Source organism: Carettochelys insculpta, chromosome 19 (assembly GCF_033958435.1).
Source record: "Carettochelys insculpta isolate YL-2023 chromosome 19, ASM3395843v1, whole genome shotgun sequence".
In the NCBI taxonomy this organism is placed as follows: domain Eukaryota; kingdom Metazoa; phylum Chordata; order Testudines; family Carettochelyidae; genus Carettochelys; species Carettochelys insculpta.
This window is the reverse complement of record NC_134155.1, coordinates 2,449,039-2,470,683: the sequence shown is the minus strand read 5'-3', so window position 1 is coordinate 2,470,683 and position 21,645 is coordinate 2,449,039. Positions and strand designations below refer to the sequence as shown.

General features: G+C 47.9%; 1 long non-coding RNA gene across 4 annotated transcripts in view; it reads left to right on the top strand.

Annotated features, from left to right (window-relative positions):
* Positions 1 to 59: 59 nt before the first annotated feature.
* The window catches only part of LOC142023225 (uncharacterized), a 38,619-nt gene continuing 17,033 nt past the window's right edge, over positions 60 to 21,645 (top strand). For 3 of the 4 annotated variants that reach the window (XR_012648171.1, XR_012648170.1, XR_012648169.1), the window contains exons 1-2: positions 60 to 393; positions 1,392 to 1,598. This is a non-coding gene — a long non-coding RNA (uncharacterized LOC142023225). The remainder of the gene's footprint in view (positions 394 to 1,391; positions 1,599 to 21,645) is intronic. The other variant, XR_012648172.1, reaches the window with a different exon arrangement.

Here is a 21,645-nt window from a genome sequence, read left to right as displayed (position 1 = left end):
CGGCCGCTCGGCCCGCCCCGCGCCGCCCCGGCAACCGCCCAGGGGCCGGGCCCGACGTCAGCGCCGCGCCCGCCCGCCCGCCTGCCGGGCCCAGGGCGCAGCCTCGGCCGGCCGGGGGCTGGAGCGTGAGGGACGCGGCGCCGGGCGGTTGGGAGGCCCCGCTGACCCAGCAGTGTGCGGGGCGGGGCCGGCCCGGCCTCGCCTCCCTCCGTCCGCGAGGTGGCCGCGTCAGCCCGCGTCTCCACAGCCGGGCGAGGGCCCGGGGCGTGAGCGGCCGTGGGCAAAGCCCGGGGGCAGGGCCGCTGCTCGCCTGCGAGGTGCCCCGGGGCTTCCTCTTGCGCGCTCGGAGATGCGGGAGGACGCGGCTGCCGCCTCCCTGAGACTGGCCTGCAGGTAAGGCGGGTTTGGGTGCTGGGCGAGAGCTCCAGCTTAGAGACCAGCCAGGAAGTCCTGGGGCGCCTTATAGACTAACAGGTGTTTTGGAGCGTGAGCTTTCGTGGGCAATTTGCCCACGAAAGCTCACGCTCCAAAACACCTGTTAGTCTATAAGGCGCCCCAGGACGTCTTGTAGGTCTCCAAGCCGCAGACTAACGCGGCTCCCTCTCCGATACTAGTCCCAGTTTAGGGCGACTTTAATAAATGAAAGGGGGTGGGAGCCGGGGGGGACACGGACGACTCTTCCTTTTTCAGCGTCATTCCCCTGAGAAAAAGGAAGCGCTCGCGGACTGTGCTTGGCCCCGCTTCTTTGCATCCCCGCCGCCGTTCCCTCCGGCGTGGGGCGGGAGCTTTTTCCAGCTCGATTCTGCGGGTAAGTCTGGCGTGAATCTCTTTTGCCACTCTGCAACCGCACGTCACGAGAGTGGATGTCCTGTCCCTGTTCAGACTCTGACCTCGCTGCAGGTCAGGGTTGAGGAAGAGGAGCGGGGTGGGGAAAAAAAAGCAAATGCTCATTTGAAAATAAATGAGCCACATTTTGACTTTGCTTTCCAGGGAGTTCCATTTCAGTCAGTGAGGTTGCATGGGTGTGTGTTTTACGTAGAATTTAGTTTAAATAACTTTTAATATTAGCACATTGAAGTTGATTGAGCCAGGAATTTAAATTAGCAAATTATAAATTATTGTATTTGCAGTAACATTTTTAGAGATGTCAGAGCCCTGTGTGGGAGAACAAGGGGTGCTGGGTGTGCTGCTGCACCCCCTGCTGTGAAGTGGTTTCCATTATACCTAGGGTTTACAGGTTGGTTCAGTGGCTCTGAGCACCTCCATTATACAAATTGCTCCCAAATAGCACCGCTGCTCAGAGCCACAACTTCTTCGGAAACTTAATTGAACCGGAGGACTAGGCTGAGAGAGCTGGAACATACTGGTTTATTCTAGAACTTTCTTAGCAGATTATCAGATGAAAGTACCCTCAACCAGCTAAACAAACTACGAGAGAGGAGTGGTGGAGTTTCACACTGATGTCAATGTGCATGGATTCAGCAAACACGCAAGGGCAGACCAATGCAAGAGCTACGAATATGGTCACATGTGAGACAGAGGATTCCCCATGACCTTTGCAGGATGTTGTATCTTTGCTCCGCACTTTTCATAACAAGGTAACAAGAATGCATCACTTAAATTCTCAGAGACCCTGATCTCATCTGTTAAGTATGGGTGTAACACTTAAATTGTTTACAATACAAAAGTTCTCAAAAAAGGGGGAAACTACTACAGTACACATCTCTTCAGTGAGAAAAAAATCCGCGTAGTAGGAAACATCTGCCTATTGTTACCAGTGTTAGTAAAGAAGAAAATAAATGTTATTTATGCACAATTGGACTTAAAATTATTTTGGTGGCATAGAATCCTAGAAGGGCAGGGATGGAAAGGACCTTCAGAGATCATCAAGTTCAGCCCACTGCACTGAGGCGGAATCAAATATGCGTCATCCATCCTTGATAGTGAGGCCGAACCAGTTGTTAAAATCCTCCAGTGTTCCGGATTCCATGACTTCTCTGGGAAGTCTGTTCCAGAGTGTAACTACCCTTAGAGTTAGAAAGATTTCCCGAATATCTAACCAAAGTCTCGCTTCTTGTGGATTAACCCCATTACTTCTTGTCTGCCCTTCAGTGGCTGTGGAGAACTGATCGGGATTCCCTTTATAAAAGCCTGTAATGTATTTTCAGGCCACATCTCAGATGTCTTTCCAGAAGTAACCTTTCCTCATAGGTCAGGGTTTCTGAACTTTTTTTCATTTTTGTTGTTCTCTTCTGAACACTCTCCCACTTGTTTACATCCGTTCTAATGTTTGGCCCTGAGAACTCCATCTGAGACATCGCTGGTGCTGAACAAAGTGGAACAATTATCTTCCGTGCTTACGTGTGACACTCCTATTTATTCCATTGTAGCCTGCCTTTAACCAGTTCTCTGCTCTGTATTATGGACATCTAACCTTTCTGACATGACTGTAGAACAAGTAGTGTTTTCACCTGGTTCTGTGTATATTAGAAAAGTTGAGGATTTAGCTCATCTACTGGCCCTGAGTAAGAATACTATTCTAAAACAAGGTGGTGATAGAATTGGGAATTTGAGGCCTAGAATATGGTATGAGTATTCTCTCTTCTCTCTGAAATAGCCGTTGGGGTCAACCTTCCACAATAAAGTGTTCTAATGGCATTAGTATCATGTCTTACATTGCCTCCTCTGTGTACGAAGTGTTTTGGGTTGAATTTCAACAGCCAGACAAGTTGGAAGCCTATAGTTTTGCCTGGAAACAGAACACAGATAGATATAAGACAAATTATCAGTCATGTAGCACTTTAAAGACTAACAAAATAATTAGTTAGGTGATGAGCTTTCGTGGAGCAGACCCACTTCTGCAGATCTGCAGAAGTGGGTCTGTTCCACGAAAGCTCATCACCAAATAAATTATTTTGTTAGTCTTCAAAGTGCTACGTGACTGATAATTTGTTCTGTTAGAATACAGACTAACACGGCTCCCTCTCTGTTACTGACAAGTATCAGAGAGGTAGCCAAGTTAGTATGCATCTTCAAAAACAAGAACAAGTCCTGTGGCACCTTATAGACTAGCAGATCTGACAAAGCGAGTCTTTGCCCATGAAAACGTATGCTCCAAAATATCTGTTAGTCCATAAGGTGCTGCAGGACTTCTTGTTGTTCTGTTACTATTCAACAGTGATACATTTACCCTCGTACCCCTGCCAGTGAATGAACATGCTGGTTCCAGGATACACTTATCTATCATTGCCAACTTTTACGTTGCTTTTAATCAGTACTTTACCTAAATGGTTCAGTTGCATGGCACCTAGAATGTTACAGGGCACAAGAGCCTGTTCTGTGGAAAAAGAGGCCTTCCGTTCTACGGTTTCAGTCACCGTTTTTAGATGACAGAACTCCTCAGGTATAAAGCCAGTGATATGCATATGTGCTGTATGGTTTTTTTTAGGTTATCATTAAAATAAACTCTCAGATGTGTTTGATATTGAAATTGTGAATTCCTGTAATTCCAGGATTGTGTTTGTGTTTAAGGCCTTTTAGGATCTAATCTGAAAATTTAGTATTATACAAGAAGTGGGCAGCAATAGCTAGAGTTAAAGCTGCCTAACACATTCTGCTGTAAGAAGTTCTTTGTATCTTGCCATATTTTAACTTTTCGGCTGATGTTTCCCATGTTGGTGTCTGCCTCAGGCTATGTTTTCTGGAGTGCTTCAGCTAGAAGGATTCTGTCATTTCTGAGAACACCTTTAGGAGAAAATAGGTCATTTTGCCAAGGGTGAGAAATCATTACAGTGGTTTTGTTGAAAAATTATAGCAATGCTTTGCAGCAGGGCCTTTGAAATTTGACCAGAGCTAGGGTGACTGTCAGTCTAGAGGTAGGCATCTGCCTTGTGAAATCCACCAATATTTGGCAGGGTTGTAACTCTGTGGAAATCGCCATGAACACATGCTCACTAGAGGTGTATGCTACAAACATTGCATCTCTCCTGAGAGTCTCCATCTCAGTGCTACAGGGGTTAACTTAGTCCTACTTTCCTTGCAATTGTTATACCCGGATCTCAGGAATCACTGTGGTGCTTGGTACTACAGGTTGTACCTCACTGGTTGGGCACCTTCAGGTCCTGCGTGGTCCTGAATGAGGGATTTTGCTGTACCAGGAGAAGTCAGGCGTCCAGGCTCGCCTGTGGGGCCACCAGACTAGTGGTTGGGATCCACTCCTGGCCGCCGTCCCAATCCCTGCTCCTAGGCTGCGTAGGGGGGCTTTGCTCCTGGCAGGGCTTTCTGCCGCAGGACTGCCAGACCAGGGAGTGCTGGACGAGAGAGTTTCAACCTGTAGAACTGTCAGCAAGGAGACTCTTTCCTTTGCTCTTCGAGTGTTCCGTGGGGCAAGGAGAAGGAAGAAGCGCCTTGACGCAATGCAGAGAGGTGAGGAGCAAAGCAGAAAAGGAAATGCTGTTGGGTGGGCAGCAGAGGAGAAGAAGGAGATGCAAAGGTGGAAGGTAGGGAAAGCAGGAAGAGTGTGGCTTGGGGGACAAGGGGACGCACACACACAGTGAGACACCTAGTGTCAGACTGTGGAAAATGTTCTGCCTGTAAGAGGCCCACGGGCCATGAGTTTGAGACGTCAGCATTAGGCAAAGTGTAATGGTCCTTAGAAATTCCATATAAAATACTCAAATTACCTGTCATGACTTAGGACACAAGCATCAAAATGAGGAGCTGCTCCAATCACACTTGATGTTTTATTGGTGAGTTGGAAAAAATTTATTTGGTTTTTAATTTTGTAAGCTGTCCAGAGGAAAAAACATTGGTGTGGACAAATTGGCTTTATATGCAAACTCTCTAGGAACGGCAGTGCAGAGTGAGTTTGGCTACGAATTGTTTAAAAATGGCTTTTTTCTTGTCAGAAGTGCCCTGTTGTGAGGATTATGTTAGACATTGAAATCTTTGGGAAGCTGCATGGATGTTGCTGAAGTCCGGTCTCTGTGTGCCTTCGTTTTGCACAGTGTGATAAGAACAGGACCCTTCCAGAGTGCCGCTAGAAGGCCAAATGTGGCATGTAAAGTCTACAAGCCATTATACTTAGTAGGGGAGGTGACCTTATAGAAACTACAGGCCTTAGCCTGCTGTGTTCCCTTGCAGCTGAGTGGGCTCACGTTTCTTGTTGCATCTGTAGTTTCTGTGGACTGTCCATATTAAAGGCAGTTGCAATTTGTTCATTTTAGGGACTGTGACGCTAGCTCTGAAGATGCCAGGTCACACCAAGGTCCTTATGTCTCAGTTGAAAGTTGACAAAAAGAAGTAGAATCAGGCTGGCTCATCTGCGTGTTAGCATTGTTAAAACAGGTATTAGAATGAGTTTAATGTTTAGACCTTGTTGAAAGCTTCTGATCTGCTGCCTTTATTAACCTCACTTGTTACATCTGTATGCAGCAACGAAGGGTCCTGTGGCACCTTATAGACTAACAGAAAAGTTCTGAGCATGAGCTTTCGTGAGCACAGACTCACTTCACTATCCTACAGCAAAGAAATTTCAGGACCAGACTCCAAAGAGAAATTTCTGAGCTACAATTCATCTGCAAATTCGATGCCCTCAGCTCTGGCTTAAACAAAGACTGCGAATGGCTGGCTAAATACAGAAACAGCTTCCCCTCCCTTGGTGTTCACATCTCCAGATCAACTGCTGGTAGTAAGCCTCACCCTTGCTGACTGAGCTAACCTTGTTATCCCCACCCTTGCTCTGGCTTATTTATACCTGGCCCTGCAGATTTCCAAGACCAGCATCTGATGAAGTGAGTCTGTGCTCACGAAAGCGCATGCTCTAAACTTTTCCGTTAGTCTATAAGGTGCCACAGGACCCTTCGTTGCTGTTACAAATCCAGACTAACACGGCTACCCCTCCGATATCTGTATGCAGGTGATATCTGAGCAGTTGTGTTCTGAGGCTTTGTGTCCTGAGCCTTTGTGACTGTGTAGATCAACAGACAGGAGAGAGACGTTAACTAGTGTGAAGGACTGCTCTTCAAGAGAAGCGTTACACCCTTTCCAGAAGGAAGGGTCCATTGATACCAGACCCAGTACTGTGTTGTGGAACATGGAAACTGGAATGTCCTTGCATATTATCAAACAGGACAAAAGACTTCTGTTGTTCTGTTCTCCTCCCCATGAAGATGAGTCATGCAAATGGGCTGTCTCCCTCCTCCCCTTCCCTACCCCACTAGCTAAGTTTGCAGCTCAGAGTACAGGGCAGGAGGGAGAGGAAAATGCCAAACCAAAGGAATTTGGTGTGTCTGTGCTGCTTGGACTTTGAGGGGCAAAGTGTTTGGTGGCATAAGCAAGAGGTCTGCAGCCTCTTTGCTTGGGTTAGCTCTAAAGGACATGCTGAGCTTGCTGATCATAGACGCTTAAGCGTGTAGCTGATTTCGGTGTCTGTTTTCCTCCTTTAACCTTGTAAATAACTCTTGGGTTTCCCTTTCCTATTTAATACATCTCTGGGTAATTTATTATAAAGTCGGCTACAGCCGGTGTGTGAGATCTGAGATATATCTGACCTGGGGTAAATTACTGGTCTTTTGGGGCTGGGAATTACATGAATATTGCTGTGATCCTTTCTGTTAGGGACCATCTATCACATGGGGGAGGAGGGTGAGATTGATGTATCCGGGGCAAGTACCCCAGGGGATTCTGTGTCTCCGTGATAATGGGTTGGTGTCAGGTTCTCCCTCGGGAGAGCTGGACTTGTCCCCTCCCCGCCCCCCCACGGGAGCTGAATGTGGCTGCCTGGGAGAGAATGATGGGGCAGAGCAGGGTAGGCTGCCAGGCCACTTCAGATCCTGCTGCAGTGAGTGGGGAGCAACCCTTGCTGCTGCTCCATGCCAGGCCCCTCTCCCCAGGAAATCCCCCAGGCCACACTGGGGCCCATCCATAGGTGGTTGAGGCAGCTGGCACAGCTGCTCCCAGCCAGCCTATCTATGCGCAGGACAGCTCTGGTTGGTGGAGCCTCAGTAGGGAACTCTCCACCTATTTAGCATTTGTATTCTGTCTCTGAACAGTGTGCTCACAACCTCAGCCATTGCACGCAGTACTCCGGGGGTTTTCCCTGCAGTCTGTGGCAAATTCCCCCTTCAGCCCGTGGTCCAGCAAGGTCAGGATCCCATTTACTCCACTGAAGTTGGGTCAGTAACAGCAGCAAAGGGTCCTGTGGCACCTTATAGACTAACAGAAAAGTTTTGACCATGAGCTTTCGTGAGCACAGACTCACTTCACAGACCAGCCTCTGATGAAGTGAGTCTGTGCTCACGAAAGCTCATGGTCAAAACTTTTCTGTTAGTCTATAAGGTGCCACAGGACCCTTTGTTGCTGTTACAGATCCAGACTAACACGGCTACCCCTCCGAGACTTGAAGTTGGGTCAGGCTCCAGTCTATAACTTTAGCAATGTTGTGCGGGGTAGATAACGTGTCAGACTTACTTAGCAACAGCATCCCGTGCCTGCCTTTGCCAAAGCTCTTCAGGAGGGAAATGGGGGGGGACAGCTCATCCTGCCGCCTCTTCTGCCCTTTTCCCACCTGGCAGCTGCTCCTGCTGATGTCTGGGTGTGGCCAGTCTGCTAGGCTGGGTGCACAGGGAAGAGGGCACCTTCCCCAAATCCCACCTCCGCTCTGTGTGACAAATAGTACCACACCCAGGCCCAGATCTTGGGCACAGTCAGTGTCGCCACTAGTGCTTTCATTCAGAACTAGCTGCTATCTTACATGTCTTTAGAACACATTTCTTCTCTGAGAACGCACTCTCCAAAAATGTGCAAAATGGGATCTATAGGGACTGCAACAGCTGTTCCCAAAGTTATCAGTGATATACTGCAACAAAGTTTAATTATGGAGATGGTGGCCTGGATTCCATTGTGGTGGTAATTTGCCTTAAATAATGCTAGGGGCTTGTCCCAGTCGGGGTGGTTGGTTTCCCCCCGTCCCCAAGAACAACAAAATATTTTTTTCTGAACTCTTACCACTCTGTGGAAATTTTAAGTTATGTTATTGAAGTTACAAGTTAGAAGCATTTAAAATTAACCAATTTAAACATGTTTTTGCTGGCTTTATAACATTGTGTATCCTTAGAACATCAGACTTACTGTGCGTCTCAGTATTGACCATGGCCCTCACACAGAATTTAATTCAGTATCAGTATTTGTCCAAGGCCTTGAGAGCTTGAACTTGCAGAGGGGTGAGCACTGTGACCCCAGCTCAAGAAAGCACTTAAGCACGTGATTAAATTTGAGCATGTGCAAAGTCTCATTGGTTTGCTGGATCAGAATCAGGCTGCTCAGCACCTTGCAGGTTTTATCGCTTGATGCTGCCTGGATTATACTGCAGACGGAGAAGCATTGCACAATATAGCATACATTTACTAAGGCAATATCTATGCTATAGAGACCTTCCAGCAACACTGCCTACCGATGCAGCTATGCCATTGTAAGATCTTGTGTAACCGCTCAGTGCCCAAAAGAGAGTGCTCTCCTGGCAAAGTAGTGAAATCACCCCAGTGAGCAGCGGTAGCTATGTCAGTGGGAGAAGCTCCCTGAGAGTATAAGTTTTGCCAGCATAAGTGGTAGTGTAGATGTGACCTAATGGTTGCAGGCAGGATCAGTAGGTCCCCTGTTAAGATGTCAACACAACCGCTGCAGTGGGTGCCTCTAGCATGCTCACCTGCAGTCTCCTCCCCTCCTGAAAAGGTATCACTTGCTTGTTTCCCCTCAGGTCCCATCCAGCCAAAGAGACCCAGCTCAACATATTTTAAATGAGTCCAGAAGTGCCTTATTGGTAGGACAGTTACTGTTAATCGAGAAGAGAAATGGCCTATTCAGATCTTTGCCAGAGGCAGGGGAAATCTGCCCAGGACAGGGACATGCAGTGGGGACCAGATTTCTCTTGACACCTTTCTCCTTGACGGTAAGGGTGCATGTATTCCTCCAGGCTTCAGTTATTACATGAGCAAGAGAACGTGATGATGTATCTAACCTGGCGTCCTACTTCCTGAGTGTCTTGCCCTGGTTAAGTAAAGGGGAGTCGTGTCACTGACCTTCGTTTCTGCATTACACAGTGCCACGCTGTCTGTAATTTGTGGCCACAAAGAAAACTAACTTGAAGGATTGTGTGTGGAGCCTGAGGCTGAACTCAATCAAAGAGGTTTACAAGAGAGAAGAGGGAGCTTGGGTTCTTTTGAGTTGGTAGAAGTGGACATGGTGCACACGCACATTTATTTCTCTCTCCTATCAGTGACAACCGAAACATACCTGACGGTCTAGACAATGTTCCCTCTAATTTTAGCCATCCGTGTGTAGAATAATTTTTGTTGTGTGCACCAAGGCATATGCAGATGTGCGCCACCCATAGAAACGTGGGCTGTGGACAGCTATGAGCACCTGCCCTTTCAATCAGCTGGGCAGCATCTGAATCTCTCTTTGGTGGCCACCCAAACAGACAAATTACAGGGAACACTAGTCTACATTTTATCAAGTCTTTTGTCAACCACATTCAGGATTATTTTCACGGCCACCATGTTGTCAGTTTTTCATGTACTCTCCAAAACTTGTACTTGTAGGTAGTCCATAGTGTCTGACGATGACGTCTTGAGCTTGCAGAGGCTCATCGGTTTTCCAAAACAATTCTGACAAAATACTGTTTTGCTGGAGAGCTGGTTAATTACCCTCCCCCAGTAAAATAGGCCTTAAGAACACAGGCACTCCTAAATTAGGGTTCTTCAGAAATCTTAGAGGGGGTGTCTCCACTTGCATTCCTCTTTCAAAAGAGGTATGCAAATAGAGCATATTTGCATATTCAGTACCTCATTTGCATGTTCTAATTTCGGATTCTTTCAAAGGTGGCTTTAGTTTCGAAGGAGCAGTGTCTACACTGGCTTTCTTCTTTCAAAAGAAGCTCTTTTGAAATTAGAATATGCAAATGATGTGTCAAATACGCAAATTTACACGATTTGCATTTTTGATTTGCCTCATTTGCATATAAGAACATAAGAATGGCCATACTGGGTCAGACCAAAGGTCCATCCAGCCCAGCATCCCATCTGCCGATGGTGGCCAATGCCAGGTGCCCCAGAGAAGGAGAACAGAAGACAATGATCAAGTGATTTATCTCCTGCCATCCATCTCCTGCCCTTGTTCTGAAGGCTAGGGCACCATACTTTATCCCTGGCTAATAGCCATTTATGGACCTAACCTGCAAAAATTTATCAAGCTCTTTTTTAAACCCTAATAGAGTCCTGGCCTTCACAGCCTCCTCGGGCGAGGAGTTCCACAGGTTGACTGTGCGCTGTGTGAAGAAAAATTTCCTTTTATTAGTTTTGAACCTACTACCCATCAATTTCATTTGGTGTCCCCTAGTTCTTGTATTATGGGAAAAGGTAAATAATTTTTCTATATTCACTTTCTCCACACCATTCATGATTTTATATACCTCTATCTGCACATATAGCTCACATCTGCACGCAGTACTCAAGATGTGGGCGTACCATAGTTTTATATAGGGGAAGTATGATATCTTTTGTCTTATTATCGATCCCTTTTTTAATAATTCCTAACATCCTATTTGCCTTACTAACTGCCGCTGCACACTGCGTGGATGTCTTCAGAGAACTATCCCCTATAACTCCAAGATCCCTTTCCTGATCTGTCGTAGCTAAATTTGACCCCATCATGTAGTACGTGTAATTTGGGTTATTTTTTCCAACATGCATTACCTTACACTTACCCACATTAAATTTCATTTGCCATTTTGCTGCCCAATCACTCAGTTTGCTGAGATCTTTTTGTAGTTCTTCACAATCCCTTTTGCTTTTGACTGTCCTGAACAACTTGGTGTCATCTGCAAACTTTGCCACCTCACTGCTTACCTCATTTTCTAGATCATTGATGAACAAGTTGAACAGGATCGGTCCCAGGACTGACCCCTGGGGAACACCACTAGTTACCCTCCTCCATTGTGAAAATTTACCATTTATTCCCACCCTTTGTTTTCTGTCTTTTAACCAATTCCCGATCTCTTTTGAAAGAGGAATGTAAGTGTAGACAGACCCAGAAATTGTTTCTTCTTTCACACATAATGACATTATCATTCATAATTTTACAGAGATGTATTGCTATGAAGTAGGCCTCAGGACAGAATGGTTTGGCCTTAATGTAACAGGGTCGGACCTTGAGTGTTTTGTGGAGGGATTTTGCTGGTGGTGAGGTCCGTGTTTTAGTCCGACTGGATCTGAGGAATGTCCCTTCTTGTAAACACATTCTCGTGATCACACAGAAGTGGGTAACATCTGCTGCCTGAAACATGAAACTTGTTTCCTAAAGTATGACTGCATAAACTGGAGGCGTGTTGTTGGCTGCAAAAGGGAACCCCTCCAGGAGGCAGGCTGTCAGGTCAGCCTTTGCCCAGCCTGCCTTTCATCCACTGGTGTGCTGACTTGTCCAGGATTTCACAGAGACTTGGATTTGTATCTTCTCTCAGGCTCCCACCACTTTGGAACCAGCAGGGACCTGGAATTCTCTGTATGACTCCCACTTTCCAGACTCCAGATACTGCCACAGAATGGCCATGGAATTACTGCAGGAGGAGTAGCAGCAACAAAGAAAGGCTAGCTGTCTGGTTGGAGGGGACTGGTCCTGGAAAACAAGTACTTTGGAAAATCAAACACTCTGCGTCTGTTCAACACAACAGTTAAAAGATTGCTCGTTCATTTCATTCCATTTCATTCACAGCTGGACAGTCCATTTCATTCCATTTCATTCACAGCTGGACAGTCCATTTTATGTAGCAGGAACTTGCAAGTGTGGGTGGAGCCAAGTGACTATCACAGGAGGACACAGTCTCTGGGTGGGGTCTCTTGCGACTACCACAGTACAAATCCATCAGAATCCATTGGGGTTTTTTTTGTATTTATTTCAGTATTACTGTTTTATTCACAGAGCAGAATTCCAGGGTGCTCAGAGACTTGGACAAGTGGTACTGTTTGCCTTACAGAGGAATGAATCAGACCAAATAAAAGTGCACAAGATTATGAGTGGTCTGGACTCTAGAGAAGATAGATTAGGACATTGGATAAAAAACCCCCAAAGCCCAGAGAACAGACACTTGCTGGGGAGAGCTCTGAGTTACTAGCGAGAACTCTTTCCCAGCTCTTTGCCCGGTGGGTCTTTCCCACACACCAGGGTCTAACTGAGCGCCATATTGGGGGGCGGACGGAATTTCCTCCTGGCCAGACTGGCAAACTTTTTGCCTTCTGCTGCATTGTGGGACACAGGTCATTTGTCCGCTTCAGCTAATGTAAATGGTGAACTCTGTGTGACGAAGACTTTAAATCCTGGTTTGAGGACCAGTCACCCAGCCAGCCAGAGATTAGGAGTGTGGTACAGGAGTGGGTGGGGCAGGTCAGACTAGAGGATCACCTTAGAGTCTATGAGACAGCAGTGCTGATAGCAGTTGTGGGCTGGCCCCTGGGCATGGTGAGAAGGAGGCTGGAAGGGGTGGGGCCCGGGACTGTCAGACCCACTTCCTGACAGGTGCAGGCAGGCAGAGAAGCATTGCTGCAGCTTTTCCAAGGGCAGAGATCCGCTGCTGCTACTTCTGGAGCCCCAGGCCCCTTTGAAAGGCTGGGTCCAGGGGCAGTGCCACGGCAGCACCCCCCCCCCATTGGGGGCCTGCTCTGAGAACACAAGTACCGGGGCCTGTTCAGTGAAACTGAAAAGTAAGAGCTTCAGAGCTGATAAAAGTTAATGGTTTTTCACGAGGCACAACGGGTGTGTGGAACTCCTCGCCGCAAGAGATGACGGAGGCCCAGAGTTTAGTATGATTCCGAAAAGGGCGTCCATCAGTTTATGTGGCTGACAAGATATCCCGAGTTCCTACAGTAAATATTAACATATGAGCCAGGCAGTGGGGCCAACAGAATTGTTGGGCCCCTGGGTGAGGTAATGGGGGGCAGCTCTGCATTCTGGGAAGGGGCAGAGCAGGGACAGCCAGCCTTCATTGCCACCCAGACCATCTTCTCCCCATCGCCCAAGCTGCCTGGGGCTCCAGCAGCAATTGAAAGGGCCCAGGGCTCCCTGCTGCTGATCCCACTACTGCGTCATGGGCGTCAGCTGAGAGCCTGGGGCCCTTTTGAATCGCCAGGCCCCAGGGTAGTTGTCTCATTTGCCTGCCCCTGTCAGCAGGCCTGTCACTTTGGTGCTGCATCAGAGTTACCTGACCTCTTGGGTGCCATGGACAGAAACAACACTCGCTGTTGTTTGGCATTTGCTGAGCAGCTGGCTTATGGTGGACCATCCCTTTTAGGCTCAGGAAACAAACACTGAGTGGTGGGATCACATTGCATTGGTATGCAAGTCTGGGATGAGAGGCCACGGCTGCCGCACTTTTCAATGCAAAAAGCACTTTTCCACGAACCACGTGCAGTGCTCACCCCAGAACTGTGGCACAAGGACGCCAAAGGGAGAGCGATTCTCTTGCTGAAGAAGTGCCCAGCAATTACTGTGTGGAAGCTGCTGGTTGACCACAGGGGCTGACTGTCATGCACGTACACAGGGCTATTCGTCGCATCCTGCTAGGAAAGACTGTGAGTCTTGGTGATGTGCAGGAAATACTGGATGGGCCATGGCACGCATCTTCCAAGTTTGGCCCTGGACCGTCTTGTGATAGCTTGTCTACATTGATAGAAGGGATACTTCTGTATGGTATTGCAGGTGCTTGTGCTTCACCACTGGCATTTCACTGACATCAACACAGGCTGGCCCAGGAAAGCGCACAGAGCCAGAATGCAGTCCCGTTGCATCAGTGGAGAAGGCAACTTGCACCAAGCCAATTCCTTTTGTTTAAAACTGGGCTCCTCTGCACCAGCACAAGCCCCACTTTACAGAAGTACAGCAAGTTTGTGCTAGGACTTCATACCAGTCTGGCTTCTTTGGTATGAAAAAATGGCCATGTAAGCCTCTCTCGCCCCAACTGACGCCTCCCCCACCAAAAAAGGTATGCCGAAACCCAGGCAGGAATTCAGACACAGCCAAGACATTTGCCATGCAGAGTGGTATCTGGAAGAGGTACATCCTTCTGGAGACATTTTAGATATAAAAGGATCCCCAGGCTTGGTCCACACTTAACTTATACCTGGCCTAGCAATGTGTGAAAAAACCACCTTGTGAGTGACTTGGGTTACCAGCCAAACCCCACATGCAGATGCAGCTGTGCTAGGAGAAGACATGTTTGGGGAGCTGGTGTTCCACACCAGCTGCAGCATTTCCTGTCAGGGCAGGCTGCATGTACACTAGTGGGCTAGTCTGATATAACTCTACCAACGCTGGCTTTGCAGTAACAGAGGTAGCCATGTTAGTCTGTACTCCAGCAAAACGAAACAATAGAAATGTAGCACTTTAAAGACTAACAAAGTGATTTATTTGGTGATGAACTTTCGTGGGACAGACCCACTTCTTCAGCTCAATCTCATTTCCACTACAGACTGACCTTTATAAGTACAGAGGACCAAAACAATTGCAATAAAAACTGACAAACCAAGTACTGAAGGAGCAGGAGGGGGGATGTTAAGTGTCCTGCCTGAGAAAATTATGAGCATCAAAGGAAGGGAAGCAGTACTTGTAGTGCATGAGGTAGTTGATGTCTCTGTTCATGCCACGTGTTAATGTGTCAAATTTGAATATGAATTCCAATTCACAAACTTCTGTCCAATGTACTTAGTAGCAGGGCACTGTTGGCACAAAATGACACATATAATGTTGTGGAAGTGCACAAGAATGTGCCTTTGATCTTATAACTAACAGGGTTACATCCAGTGATGGTATCCCCAGGATAAATACGTGGACAAAGTTGGCAGTGGGGTTTGTTGCTAGGAAAAGTTCCAGAATTAGTATTATGTGGTGTGGCCTGTGATTGCTGGTGAGAATCTCTCTCAGGTTAGTAGGTTGCCAAAAGGAAAGGGCAGGCCTGTCACCTAGAGCCTTCTGGAGTGTAGAATAGGTTGTAGGTTTTTAATGATGCGTTGCAGGGGTTTGGGTTGGGGGCTATAGGTGATGACAAGTGGTGTTCTGTTATTGATCTTCTGGAGCCTATCTTGAAGTAGCTGGTTTCTGGGTATTCGTCTGGCCTTGTCAATTTGTTTTTTTGCTTCTGTCAGCGGGTAGTTCAGTTTTATGAATGCTTGGTAGAGGTCTTGAAGTTTTCGGTCTCTGTCAGTAGGATCAGAGCATACACGATGGATTATGTGGTGTGTGCTGGATGGAAGCTGGAGGCAAGTAGGTAAGTGTAGCAGTCAGTGGGTTTCCAGGAGAAAGGGGTGTTGATGTGGCCATCGGTGATTTGTACTGTGGTATCCAGGAAATGTATTTCTCATGTGGAATAGTCAAGGCTGAGATTGATGTTAGGATGCAGGTTTTTTAAAATCTCTGTGGAATTCTTCCAGAGTCTCTTTACCGTGGGTCCAAATGGTAAAGATGCCATCAGTGAAGCGTAAGTAAAGGAGGGATAACGGGATGAGAGCTAAGGAATCGTTCTAAGTCGGCCATAAAAAGGTTAGCATACTGTGGGGCCATGCAGGTGCCCATAGCAGTGCTGCTATCCGGAGGTATAAATTGTCCCCAAATTGGAAATAATTGTGTGTGAGAGCAAAGTTACATAAGTCAGCCACCAGATTTGCTGTGGTAATATTGGGGGTGGAATTCTTGATAGCCTGTAGTCCATCTGCATGTGGAATGTTGGTGTAGAGAGCCTCCACATCCAGCGTAACATGGATGGAATTGTCAGGAAGGTTTCCAATGTGTTGTAATTTCCTCAGGCCTTGTAGGGCAAGAGGCAGCCACAGCTAGTACGTGTTTGGGGTTGGAGAGCTCCTGTCTGGCTGTATGTAGAAATCCTCCCCCATTGAAGGGCAGCCCCTTTGTGCTGGAACGCAGCTGCTGAGAAGTGCACCGCAACACCACACAATAGTTTAGAGTGGAAGAAGAATTGTGTCTCCCATAAAAGCTGCAGTGTAACTGAAATTTTAGAGATGAAGAAATATAACATTGGCATGGGGCCAGAACACGAGCTTTAAAACCCCAGCTCTTGCGAAAGAGAGTCCCATGCTACTTAAGTCTCAGTAAACGTTAATACGACTGATAATCCTTCAGCGTTTTTAGCCTGTGGTAGACACAATCCTGGTCCTGAGGCATAGATAATTCAATACTTGACCTCTTGGATCCACCTCAATAAGGAGACCATCCAAAAATCATTCTTACCATGAAAATGTCAAGGTTTGTCTCACTGGCAATTGATCTAATGGCTGCTAAGGTATAGAAATAATAGAAGGAGGATGATGAGACCATAAAGAGCTATATTACATTGCTATAGCAACCAGCACGTTCAGTCTAAATGCCGGTTTTGGAAAGAGGTTTAATATCCAGAGCTCTGCAAAACCCTTCCCAAGCAGATTAATCCCAGTTGTTTCAGCTACTACTGTTACCCTCCAAGGGCCTGATCCTGCACCTGGATCCCCACATGCACCCTTTGTGAGCACACGACTGTGCAAGTATCTGCCCCAGCAGGCCATGGGAATTCTACTGGTCACACCCTGTCGCCTAAAATACCCTGACCCTGCACAGCCAACTTGGGGTTGCATACTGAGGGTCTGATCAGTCTCCGGTGGGATTTTGGGATTACCTCCCGTTCCTCTCTGGCCTCTGACCAGTAAAATCAGAAGGGATTCCAGAACCTTTGGAGATGTACATTGCAGCTTCTGTCTGTGCCATTCTGGGGGGGAGAGGCAGTGGGGTACATCCAGTGTTCCCATAAGTTGTGCAGTTATGTGGCCACTGCAGGGAGAGTCCAGTGCCACCCAGCTGATTAGCAGAGCACATGCAGCCAGGCTTCTTTGTTTCACCAGGTGGTGCCCATCCACATCTGCCTCCACACACACAACAAAATTTATTCCCTGCATGGATGGGGAAAAAATCTGCATGTGGATGGGAACGGTTAGAGGGGACGTTGCTCCAGATCTGAGCCCTCTCCCACTCTGCAAACTCCTTGGCCTCACCCCTGCCAGATGTTCCGTGCACAGAATGAATTTCCTCCTGTACATAGATGTAAACAATTAGAGGGAACGCTGGCCACCTCCATCTGAACCATACCTGAGCAAGACAGAGGTTGTTTCTTTTCATAGAATCATAGAAGAGTAGGACTGGAAGGGACCTCGAGAGGCCATCGAGTCCAGCCCCCTGCCCTCATGGCAGGACCAAGCACTTTCTAGATCGTCCCTGAAAGCCACCTATCTAACCTTTTCTTAAATATCTCCAGTGATGGAGATTCTACCACCTCCCTTGGCAATTCGTTCCAGTGTTTGATCACCCTGACAGTTAGGAACTTTTTCCTAATGTCCAACCTGAACCTCCCCTGCTGCAGTCTCAGTCCATTGCCTCTTGTTCTATCCTCAGAGGCAAGGAAGAACAAGTTCCCTCCCTCTGCCTTATGACACTCTTTTAGATACCTGAAAACTGCTATCATGTCCCCCCTCAATCTTCTCTTTTCCAAACTAAACAAGCCCAATTCTTTCAGCCTGTCTTCATAGGTCATGTTCTCTAGACCTTTGATCATTCTCGTTGCTGTCCTCTGGACCCTCTCCAATTTCTCCACATCCTTCCTGAACTGCGGTGCCCAGAACTGGACACAATACTCCAGCTGAGGCCTAACCAGCGCAGAGTAGAGCGGGAGAATGACTTTTCGTGTCTTGTTCACAACACACCTGTTAATGCATCCTAGAATCATGTTTGCCTTTTTCGCAACAGCATCACACTGTTGACTCATATTTAGCTTGTGGCCCACTATAACCCCTAGATCCCTTTCTGCTGTACTCATTCCTAGGCAGTCCTTTCCCATTCTGTATGTGTGACACTGATTGTTCCTTCCTAAGTGGAGCACTTTGCATTTGTCCTTATTAAACTTCATCCTGTTTACCTCAGCCCATTTCTCCAGTTAATCCAGATCCTTTTGAATTATGACCCTATCCTCCAAAGAAGTTGCAACCCCTCCCAGCTTGGTATCATCTGCAAACTTAATAAGTGTACTTTCTATGTCAATATCTAAATCGTTAATGAAGATATCGAACAGAACCGGTGCTAAAACAGACCCCCTGCGGAACCCCACTAGTTATACTTTTCCAGCAGGATTGAAAACCATTAATAACTACTCTCTGGGTACAGTTATCCAGCCAGTTGTTCACCCACCTTATAGTAGCCCCATCTAAGTTGTATTTGCATAGTTTATTGATAAGTATATTTTGTGAGACTGTGTCAAATGCTTTACTGAAGTCTAGGTATACCACAGCCACCGCTTCTCCCTTATCCACAAGACTCGTTATTCTATCAAAGAAAGCTATTAGATTGGTTTGACATGATCTGTTTTTAACAAACCCATGCTGGCTGTTCCCTAGCACCTTACCACCTTCCAATTGCTTGCAGATGATTTCTTTAATGACCTGCTCCATTATCTTTCCTGGCACAGAAGTTAAGCTGACTGGCCTGTAGTTTCCTGGGTTATTATTGTTCCCCTTTTTATAAATGGGCACTATATTTGCCCTTTCCAGTCTTCTGGAATCTCTCCCGTCTCCCATGATTTTCCAAAAATGATTGCTAAAGGCTCAGATACCTCTTCTATCAGCTCCTTGAGGATTCTAGGATGCATTTCATCCAGCCCTGGTGATTTGCAGACATCTAATTTCTCTAAGTAAATTTTAATTTGTTCTTTTCCTGTTTCAACTTCTAAACCTACCCCTTTTTCACTGGCATTCTCTGTGTCAGGCATTCCTTCAGATTTCTCAGTGAAGACCGAAACAAAGAAATCATTAAACATCTCTGCCATTTCCAAATTCCCTGTTACTGTTCCTCCCTCTTCACTGGCCAATGGCCCTACCCTCTCCTTAGTCTTCCTCTTGTTACCAATGTATTTGTAAAAAGCCTTCTTGTTTCCCTTTATGGTTGTAGCTAGTTTGAGCTCATTTAGCTTTTAGGCTTAAATGTTCCCCCATTGTGTGCACATAGCTGCAGGGGGGTGCTGGTGGTTACCGATGGCTTGGGGTGCAGAGGTGGGGGGAACATGGTACATATTCAACAGGGAAGCCCTGGGGTTTCCTGTTCCTTCTTTTGGTTTGTGTGCCTCTCTTCGCCGGGTGCAGCCCAAATGGGTGCTGTTTCCTGCGAGAGGCAGGGAGAAAATGCCTGTTTCCTGCAGATAGCTCAAATGCTTCTGGAATCCTCTCTGAGAGCAAGCGACTGTACACAGGAGAGAGTCCTGTAGTATTTGAACCATGGGGCAGCAGCTGCAGTGCTCAGGGAGACACACTGGGGTCTGTCCAGGCCAGCCCAGGCCTCAGCTGACATTGTTTTCTTCTCTACAGTTTTTAACACCTCCTCAGGTCGCTTTGCCCCTGCCCTCCACCCACTCCCGGGGAGGCTGGGCTCTGACCTAGGTCTTGGCAAGCCTGAGATTAGTTAGAAAGGGAGGTAAGCTGCAGACATGCAGAGTGTGGCTCCGGGTAGCCGCCTCTGTGTCCTAGGGTTTGTACCAGCAGGTGGGTGGAGCTGGGGAGATTGCCCACCAAGGCCAGTCTCCAGCTTGCACAGACAGGAAGCTCTGTCTGCTACCCAGTCTCCAGTTTCCTTCACTATGTTGTACTCGGGGGGTGGGGGCAGTGCCTACCAGGGCAATGGGAAGTGGCCTCCCTTGTTACGGGAACAGCTGCTCCGTGGTAGATGGCGGCAGGAAGCCATGGGATGCTTTGCCTCTCTGTCGGGTGAGGAACGGAGCAGGCAGCTGAGCTGATGCCACCTTCCCTTCTCCACACAGCTTTTGCAAAGGAGCAGAGGCTACAGAGTGGGGGGGGGCTGGGAAGGTAGGGGGCGAGAGGAGTTCCCATTGGCTTGGGGGATTGGGCCAGGGAGAGCTGTACTGGCATGTTTACTTCCCTGGTCTGGTGAACAGCCAGCTGCCCAGGCTTGCTGGATGAAGCGGGAGACGGTGCACCTTAGCTGGCGATGTGGTCCGAATGTACGCTGAGCCCTTGAGGTTGTGCAGTGTCTGTCCTGGTGGCCTTTCCCTCCTGCTGCGTCTTGCTCTGGAAGGCTGCCATGGTGGCCCCCAGCTCTCCCCTCGCGGCGCCTTGCCATGTCTGTCTGTAGCCTGGGTTCAGTGATAATTCATGTGTGTCTTCAGGGCATCCCAGGTAACAGCCTGTGCCCAGTGCAACCAGCCTGGAGGAACCACCCTTCCTCGTGCCACCAGGAACCGGGGGAGATACTGGATTCACCCTGGCAATGCTGCTCCCCCCCGAAGGCCCTTTGAGCTTGGCACACTATGTGACCACTTGTGCCGTGTCCCTAACTTCGTCCTGGCACAAGCCTGGGCCCCCGTTTGCAGCAGGCTGAGGGCGCTACAGCCAGTGAATGTCTGCGTCCCCGCGACAGTGCAAGTGAGACTTTCCTTTGTCACACCAGCCCAGAGCACAGGGCTGAAGGGCAGGTGGCATGGGCCAGTGGACAGGCCTTGGAGCCTGGATACCTGGGTTCTTTTCCCAGGTCGGGCCCTGAGCTGCTGGGGGACCTCGGGTAAGTCACAGCTTGTCTGTGTCTCAGCCTTTCCACCCATAAAGCACTTGGAACTCTGTGCAAGGGGAGAGCTGTGTCTCTGCACGCTGACACCCCAGCACTGTATCCAGCAAGCTCTGCCCTTGTCGAGGCGGTTTACCTCCAGTCCAGCAGCTGCAGAGCTAGTGTGTACAAAGTGCCCTGCCAGTGTGGACACAACTGTTACAGCACAGTAAATCAGTTCATGGTGCTGTCTCTTGCCACTATAGACTTGGCCTGTGATTCTGGGGCGCTGAGAAGAGGCAAGTTGTGCACGCTGGGTGGAGGCTATGCCAGGAGGAAGGAGCTGATGATCAAGAAGCTGTTAAGTCCTGCCACACACGGTACATGGCATAGTACAACTAAGACGTGGCCTTTGGTTTCAAACTAGGTGTTGGCATGGCTGCAACTTCCTTCCCATGTCCTCCTTTTACTTGTCTCACTTGGGTTAAGAAGCCACACAGAACTTCTAGGAGCAGAGGCCTTGAGTGTGAAAGCTGCAGGAACCATGGGCACATGCCACGGAAGGCTCCAGCCATTGGAATATTATCTTCTTCTTCTAAAAAGCTGTGATTAAAATAATGTGACAACAAACGCTTGTAGAGCTGGGGTAGCTACAGTGGCGCAAACTTCCAGCGTAGGCAGGATAGGAACGATAACTGCATGGATAAGGTCCTATTCGAGGACTCGGGAGACGTGGGTTAAATTCCTAGCACTACCTATTCAACACTAGGAAAACTCTGCCACTCTAGCAGTACCAGGAAACCCACCCTGCAGAGATGGAGCTTACACCAGTTCCCAAGTGAAATGAGCTGTACTGGCAAAAGCACTTATGCTGGTATCATGGGTTTACATTGGAACTTCTTCCAATATAGAGAGGCTATAAAAATCGCCCTCCGATCGACGCTGCTGTGCCAGCAAAATTTCCAGTGCAGATTTGGTGTGCTTAGCCACACGCCAGTCCTCTCTCCACACTGCTTGCTC